Genomic DNA, 9196 nt, shown 5'->3' with positions numbered 1-9196 from the left:
TAGTGTAGATCCTAATTACTAAGATTTTTGATACTTTTTAAATATTACTTCCTTCATCATATTTCATGTTTAGGATACATGATTCTGAATTTGTAAAATATATGTATTTGCCAACATTTTAAAATGAAATAAATATTTTATTTTTTAAATTATTTCATTTTAAAAATTAATTGATTGTAACTGATTTACAAGAGTAATTGAGGATTTTAAAAATATATAATCGATTACTTCTTATAATTTAAATTAACTAAATCGAATGTAAGGTGGAACCAAGGAGTGTATCTATATTTAATTAATTTTATTTATTATTCTTTTATTTACAGTCTAATATTATTTCATGTATCTTCTATATCTATAATTTGATGCGACAAGTATCAATTTCATACCTTATATTCAAAAACATGTATCTAAGATAAACATGAAAATAGGCATGTAATATAACACGCACGCGCGCGCACACATACATACTCATTAAAATACATGATAAAAGACAAACACATATGACAACACTCAGATTCATGACAGAACAATAGCGTGTGATTCCGACGAGAGATTCGACACGAAGTTTCTTGATTGAATACATAACTATCATTATCATGTGATACTCATTGTATTTGCGTACGAGAGGAGTCTCCCCTTGTGAGAAAAAATGATGAGTACGTGGGGGATTGATTTAAGAGTGAGAAAATCAAAGGCTAAGAGTTTGACGTGTAGGTTGACAAGCTGTTAAACATCCATTTTAGTGGAGTTTTCTTCTCACGGATATCGATCGAGGGATGAGAAAGAAGAAGAGTTAGAATTTTACCATAACTCATATTTCTTGAGATAAAGATATTTGTTATTAATTAAAATGTAAATTTTGAAGTTTAAATGTAAAGATAATTATTTAATCTTAATTTTAGGAGAGGTGGGTATTTGATTGTATCTTTTATAATATATAGTATAAAATATTAAAAGTGATAATATGTGTAATTATTTGAAAGTAGAGATAAAACTAGTATATATGATAGTGATTTATGTCTAATAAAGTAATTTATCCATTAAAAAGAAGGCTTCTAGGAATCCAATTTGTGATATTTTTTTAAAAATGTAAAACTTGACCCAGAAGAATACATTTTGCACAAAAAATTCATCATTTTAAATTTAGAAGGAAAAAAAATCAAGCTTGCTGTAAAGAAATTGTATGTACGATGTAGGAGGATATATTAAAGAATAATTATTTATTTCGATTAGCGAATACAATAACATAAGTAATGTAATCCTACAAGTAGCTAGGTTCCAAAAAAGGTAACGTGTACATAGTCTTGCCTCTACCTTATGAAAGTTGATTTATTCAATAAGTTAATCTTTATATAAAAAAAAATGTATGTATTTTGAAAGTTTGTAATAACATGTGATCACAAGTATTTTTTTAATAAAAAAATAGAGATATGCAAACAATTATTAATGTAGTGTCTTAGAATATTATATTACCTTATTTGGAAATCATAATTTGCTTAATTGATATGATTGTTTAAGAGATAATTTTAATTTTTTCCCCATAAAATGTGCATTCTCTCATGGTTTAAAATCATATCTAAATAAGCATGATATTTTTATTTCACATTCGCCATTAATCCTAACCATCTTCCACATTTTCTTAATAAAATTTTTAGAAGTTTGTTAATCTCTTGGTGTGAATCACTGTCGTAAAGACATAATTAAGATTTTGCAGTGTTCTCCCTAAGGCGAGACGCTTACAAATGGTTTGATGTAACTCCAACAACAAACTTGATGTGTTATTATAAGTGAAGTTTAAAGATATGACATATCTCGAAATAAATAATTTTTTTTTGCTTTTGCTTAAAAATACCTCCTAAATACGTATAAAAGAAAAACTCAAACTTCTTATACATTGGATAAAGAATAAAACATTTAAGTTTTAAAAGTTTGTTTTTATACGTGAACAACGATCAAGAAGAAAAAGAATTTGAGTCGAGAAATAAAAAAAATATTAAAGTCAAAACACATGTGATATGTAACAAAATAGAAATACTATTATCTTGTAGGTCAACTAGTCACCATTCATCTTCCTACTACATATAAAAGCTACTCAGTTTTACTGGAAAAAAGATAAGATAGAATATATAATCTCACAAAAAATAGTAAAGACCATTTTAAGGAAGAGTTATATTCCTGCTACGAGCTAATTTTACAATAATACTATTAATGAGGGTCATTTTTTTTAATAAATAAATCTTTAAAATGTAGAAAGTTAGAATGTACTGTTTATAATCATACCATTTAAGCATATGCTTAAACAATAAAATATACTGTTTATAATCATACCATTACGTGCTTCAAGAATAAAATCCATAAGAACAATAGCAACATCAGTTTGTGACAAACAGTTTTCTCGTAAAATGTATTACCTAAAACAATAAAAATTATAATATAAATTTTTATCTTGTGTATGTAGGAATAAATAAATGATGGTCAACTTTACATTGTTGTTGAGCTGTAATATCAGTTAAATTTCATCAAGTTTTTTTATTTTTTTAAAAAAATATTTATAAAATCAAATTGTAAAATTCCACAATAGCTTCAGACTTTATTTTGACCCAAAATATGAACGTAAGACTCTGGTTGTTTTCAAATATATAAACCATACTAATAAAAGGAGAAAATGGTCAAGAACGCTCCTATTTTGTATTTGGATTTTTAATTACACATTTTAACTTTAATAACCAGTTTGGTAGGCGGTATTAGGTAAAATAATACATAGATTAAAATTTAATCCAATTAATACATTGTTTGGTTACTTCATTTAATTTAATCAATGGATTGTTTATGTGGTATTATCTTATCCCTTGGAAATGGAGGGATAACTAATCCAAGGTTTGTTAAACCTTGGATAAGATCCCTAAATGACTAAACTAACCCTTTATTTTTTTTTTAAATTTCTTTTGTAGTTTAATTTCCTTTTTATTTATATTAGAGTGGTTATAAATGTTCTTTTTTAATTCTCCAAATTCGTTTGATGTAATTTAATGATTTTACTAATATTTTTTTCTCCATTTTTTCTTGATTTTTTTTATATTCATGATAATTTGTCAATTACCCACTTGAACTATTTGTTTTAAAATAAAAACAAAAATAAGCTTACCGTATCAACAATTTAAGTAGTCTTAAATCTATGCTAAGTTTAAGATATATACTTGACCCACAAAAAATTAGAAATACATTGTGCCATCACTGATCTTCTTAGTGGTACATCATACCTTAAAATTAATAACAATTATATATATATATGATTTAACTAATTAAATAGAATAAATTCTTTAAAAAAATTATCCGGTCCGGTGGTTATCTACCTTGACCAATATTGTTTCAATAGAGGGAATGATGATGCATCTCAATCAATCAATATGAATATAATACATAACCACTTCAATTATCTCAACTATACGGGTGAAATAAATAAAACACAATCACACAAGGAATTCAAGTCAATAATATATCAGCTAATGCCCATATGCTTTGGCATTCTCAAATTTCAGTCCACAATCTATAATAGTACTTTTCCTTTTTATAACACCGGTACTCGTACCAATGCCCGTCACACCATTGATACGAGACCACCATCTTTACCCATTACCCCTTGTCTATTTTCATTTTTTTTTAATCTTTAATTAGGAAAACGTCCTTCAACAAGTCTAAAAAGTCTTAACATACCTTAGATGCCGAGCTTGTGCCACGAATCTTTTAAGATTTTTCTTTTCCTTTTCACAAGGTTTCGGAACGTTCCCAATCTACCAATTTTGCAATATTCGTAAGTAAGCAATTTTTGTAGACATTCAAATTATTATATGTCTATCATAGACGCTAACACTCACTCATTTTTTTCAACAAACTCCAAATCTTGATATATAATGGCATGCCAAATTTTTCATACTTGCTAAATTTCAAGCCAAGAACTTAACTCTAACCTCTTCAAATGGACTAAAATTCAATGTTAGATCATATAAAATAACACCTAATAATTAATTACCAATTAAAAAAATATATTATCATTGTATACATTATTATTTTTTTTTTTTTTGCAGAAACCCATTTGTAAACAAGTGCCAATTATATGAAATAAACACTAATAATAACACAGGGGTATAATAGGAAAGAATTTTTTTGTATAATTATAAATTAAACACAAAATTAAGTGGAAAGTAGTGAACCAAACACTTGACAAAAAATAATCCCTGCACTATTAATCCCTGCATTACTAATCCCTGCATTACTAATCCATGCATTACTAATCTCTGCACTATCAATGTTTGTACTAAACGACCCCTAAGAGATTTCTATCACCCACCTAAGCTATTAAAAACGGTAATAATTACACACTTAAAAAATCACAATCACATCTATCTGGGCATGTGAAACTTCACAAATTTGACATGTGAAAATTGATTAATATTATTAAATTTTTTTTAATTTTTTATGATTCTTTTTCGATTTCTCCTTTACTCTCCCAATTTCTTCAAATTTCTAAATTAAACCTCGACAAATTTTGTTGAAGACCAATCGAACAAATTGGGAAATAACACCTATTTGAAGTTTGAAATTTGACAAAAGCTTTAATCTTAGGATTCGAAGCTAGCAATTTGGCTAGAAGATGAAGGGGATTAAATATGCAATTCACCAATTAAGGTGCACCAATTTTTGCCTTCAATTATTAGTTTTCTTATCTATTTTCTCAGCCATTTTGTGGCGTTTGTTTAAAAAATAAAATAAAATAATTCAGCTTTTGTAAACTCTTGTTTGTTTGAGTTTCTTTTGTAAAAGATATATTTTTCAAAAAGAAGTTCAAAATTCAAAATTTAAATTTGTTGAAGACCATCCTGGACAAATTTTGGATGATATGAATGCATCTCATTTTATCTTAAACTGAATTTATTTATTCCTAAAAGATTTTTACACGAGACTCTAAGAGTTCGTTTTGCCATAGATTTTTTAAATAATATTTGGAAAAAAACGTAGCAAATAGTATTTGTTCATACATTTTGTCATTATTTGATAAATATTTTTGGTAAATATCACAAATTTCTAAATACTAGTGTTTTCTAGTATTTGGGTCAAATCTCATTATTTGGAATCTTTTAAAACTGAAATTTTATCCCAAATTTTTATCTTTTACAAAAACACCCTCAATAGTCGTTGCTTACGTTGTATTACATAATTTTTTACATTAATTTCAAAGTAGTGATGAAATATTCGGTTAATGTGAAATGATAATATGATTATTGATAAAAATTATGAATAATCGACTGAAGATAACAAAGTAATGTGTTTTGTCTACTTCACGATGTATGAAATGATACTTGTTGCACTCACTCAAAATTACCACATTGTTCTAGTGTCATGGACACTATTTGTTATTATTGTAACAAAGATCCAATTGACTTGTAATACAAACTTGTGGTTAGTTTTGATATTAATAAAACTTATGGGTATAAATCATATTTTTCTAAAAAAGTGAAATATATTTTCCAAATGCTATGGCCAAACACATGGTGAAATTTCACCCAAATTTTCACCCAAATAATATTTGCCAAGAATATTTGAAAATCTATGGTCAAACGCTAGCTAAAAGTTTGTGTAAAATCAACAATGGTGAATTCGGTGAAGGATCTTGATTGCTATGGAGAAGAAAGACAACAAATAACAAAAAAATAAAAACAAAAATACATGAATTTTTAAAAAAGATATTAAAAATAAAATTTTAATATTTGTTTTTTGTGTTCACTCTCTTTGCCAGCTAAGCATTGATGGATATATCAATTTAGGCTTTAAACCGTAAAATTAAAGTATCTAGGTAAAAATTCGGATATAGATTAGGGGAGCTTTTGGCCATTATGAGTTTTTCTTGGAGGCGGGGGGCGGGGGTTTCATATTTTTGGGTTTTTTCGATAAATATTCATACAAATGTATAATTAACTCGTGCTTCAAATAGCTTTTATTTCTATCAAAATAAAACGATATAAGGTACCTCTTAAGAAAATAGAGTAACGCAAAATATGAAGTTAGTTATGACACTAAAATAGTCAATAAAAAATCGTAACAAAATCGCATAAAATATTACAAATTAATAAGTCATAATGAAGATGATCATAATTTAAAAGTATTAAATCATGCTAAAATAAGTCTAATAAATATTAATTATATGACTAAATATTAAGGAAACATTAAAATTAAGTTTTTATTTTTAATTATCTAAATCAATGTAAACTAAGAACAAATAGACAACATTATTGTCATTCTTAGAGTTGAATTGATTCATTTTGTTAGCATTAGTAGTGTTGATTTGATTTTCTTATTTAAGTTTTATTATAGTTACTAATATCAATGAACTATAAATTTTATTGGACCATTCAAAACTCTAAGTCTCAAACTTAAAATAACATGTTAAAATATAAAAATTATGAAAAAATATTAGAAATATACATAAATTATATGAAATTAAATACTTTTATCTATCAGATAAATTTTTTAAATTATACATATAATGTCAAATAGGTTTAATCTCGGGTTGACTTTTTTTTTTTAAAGTTAAAACCAACTCAAATATAGTCACATTTTTCCCCAATATCAAATTAAGTCAAACAAAATTACTAGTCGAATTATTTTTTTCGATGTGACTTGATTTTCGATTTAATTTAATTTTCTATTCAATTTTGTACACCCCCAATTGAGACTATTTAATCATTTCAGAACTTCCCTAGAATACCACCAGTCAGACTAGGTTAATATTTCAATAATTTCTCATAATTAATTTTTATATTACTAATACTTGCATAACTATGGTCAACTACAAATGAACCCTTAAGAGTATAAATTACATTTCATGTTTGCATAAAACTCATAAAAATTAAATGGTAAATAAATAGCAAGTTTTTCTGAACAAGTATTGCAAACAAGAAATAGCTAGTCATTTTAGAATATGAATCGTTTAGTAGAGTGTATAAGAATAATATTAAATAAAGTATATTAGTAATGCTTGTATTAGCAATGCATGTATTATCTATGCCTCCATTAGTTATACATTGATTATTTATGCATTGTTTGGGTTGATGTAATTAACATAGCATGCATTTCATAAAAAATAATACTACCACTGTCCACTTTTAATTGTCATAGTTTCCTCTTTTAGATCAAACTATAAAAGTTTTGACTAACATTTTATGATGTATTTTTTCATCATATTGATATGCAAAAAATTGTAATTTATAGTACTTTATGTATATATTTTGAATATCTAAATTTTTTATTTAAAATATCGATTAATGTAATCTAATTCAACTTTGAAAATTAATCAAACTGACTTTTCAAAAGCGCAACATGACAAATAAAAATGGACGGAGGGAGTATTTACAAACATACCTTCCTCTGTTATGATGGAAAAGATGTAAAAAGAAATTTGAGGACAATTGAGTCTTTAATTGAGCTAATGCATGCATTATGACCACTGCATTGTTAATACCTAAAAACAGGAGCAAACACACATTAGGCGAAGGAGTGTCAATCGACACCCTTTCGTCAAATTTTTTTTCTATATTTATCTAAGACAACATGACATTATTTGATAGTGATAAATGTCCGATTTAAGTGTCTAGCTTAAAAATAATTTAAACTATCGAGTTAAATATATAATTTATTATAAATTTGATAGTTATTTTAACTTGCTTTTTATAAATATCGATACCGCTTATTTAAGATTCTGAGTAACCACTGTCTAAAAATTTATAGTTTAGTAATATAAAATAGAGTGTATAAAGTATCAAATAAGATACTAATACTACAGATGACTAATGCGTGCATTATTATTCTGAATATACTTTATCAAACGATTAACTGATAGATAACAATGAGAATAATCATTTAGGAGTGTTCTAATCTAGGTAGCATAAAGGCCAATTTAGGAAGAATATTAGATATTTTGAATTTTATCTTGGGTATGAATACATAATCGTCAAATTTGCGTTGTTGCTGACTGTATTATAAGTCAAGTTTCATTATTTTTTAAAAAATACATCTACTTATAAATCTATCTAATTTCCAAAATATTTTAAAATCCCAAGAACAACATATTTCATTTTGGTCCAAAATACAGTAAAGCCTCTGTAAATAATATAGTTGAGATCATGAAATTTTATTATTTTATAGAGATATTATTTAATCGATAAATTAATATTTATTAATTTAAAGAATGATTTGAGATTTAATAAAGGTTAACTTTGAATATATCAAAATCACTGTATCTTACTAATTTATGTATCATATTTATTGATTTCACATAAAAAAAAATATTATACATAAAGTACAACGAATACATCAAAATCATTGTATCTTACTAATTTCAACCTTGTGATGTTGGAATAATAAGAGTTCTCAAGACATATTATCGAACATATTTTATTGTAGGATATTAGAAGATTATGAAGTGGGACAAACTGATCCAGTAAAGATTAATGTTTTGGATGCTATCAAGTTTGTCACAAATGTTAGGACAAAAAATGTTCGGCAAGAGATAATAGCAAATTGTATTCGACACTTTATAATTCGTTGAGGATGCAATTTCAGAGAATTTGAATTAACTTACGTAAAAACGTCATTAATGAATTTGAGGTCATTGATAATGATATCGGTACCACAATAAAATGGATGTCAATAACATGTTGGATTATCCGGGTGAAAGTGAGACATGTTAAGAGGTCCACAACATAGAATAAATTGTGGATACCACCGAAAAAAACAATGTTGATGATAAAGTTGAAGATGGTACTGTCACGACCCAAAACCGAGCCGCGACTGGCACCCACATTTACCCTCCTATGTGAGCGAACCAACCAATCTAAACCTTAACATTTCGATTTAATATCAACATAAAGCAATGCGGAAGACTTAAACTCATTAATAAAAGACAATTCAATAACTTCTAAAATTCAACATCTATTATTTCCCCAAAATCTGGAAGTCATCACCACAAGAACATCTATGATCAAATTACTAAACTAAGAGTATTCTAAGAAGCTAAAACAAATAAAAGCTAGTCTATGCCGAAACTTCAAGGCATCAAGACATGAGGAAGGAGATCCAGTCCAAGCTAGAAGCATTAGCTCACCCTGAAGATCCGGTGTGACGAAGACTGGCTAGAATTACT

Source organism: Solanum pennellii, chromosome 1 (genome assembly GCF_001406875.1).
Source record: "Solanum pennellii chromosome 1, SPENNV200".
Taxonomy (NCBI): domain Eukaryota; kingdom Viridiplantae; phylum Streptophyta; class Magnoliopsida; order Solanales; family Solanaceae; genus Solanum; species Solanum pennellii.
Note: the sequence above shows the minus strand (reverse complement) of the source record.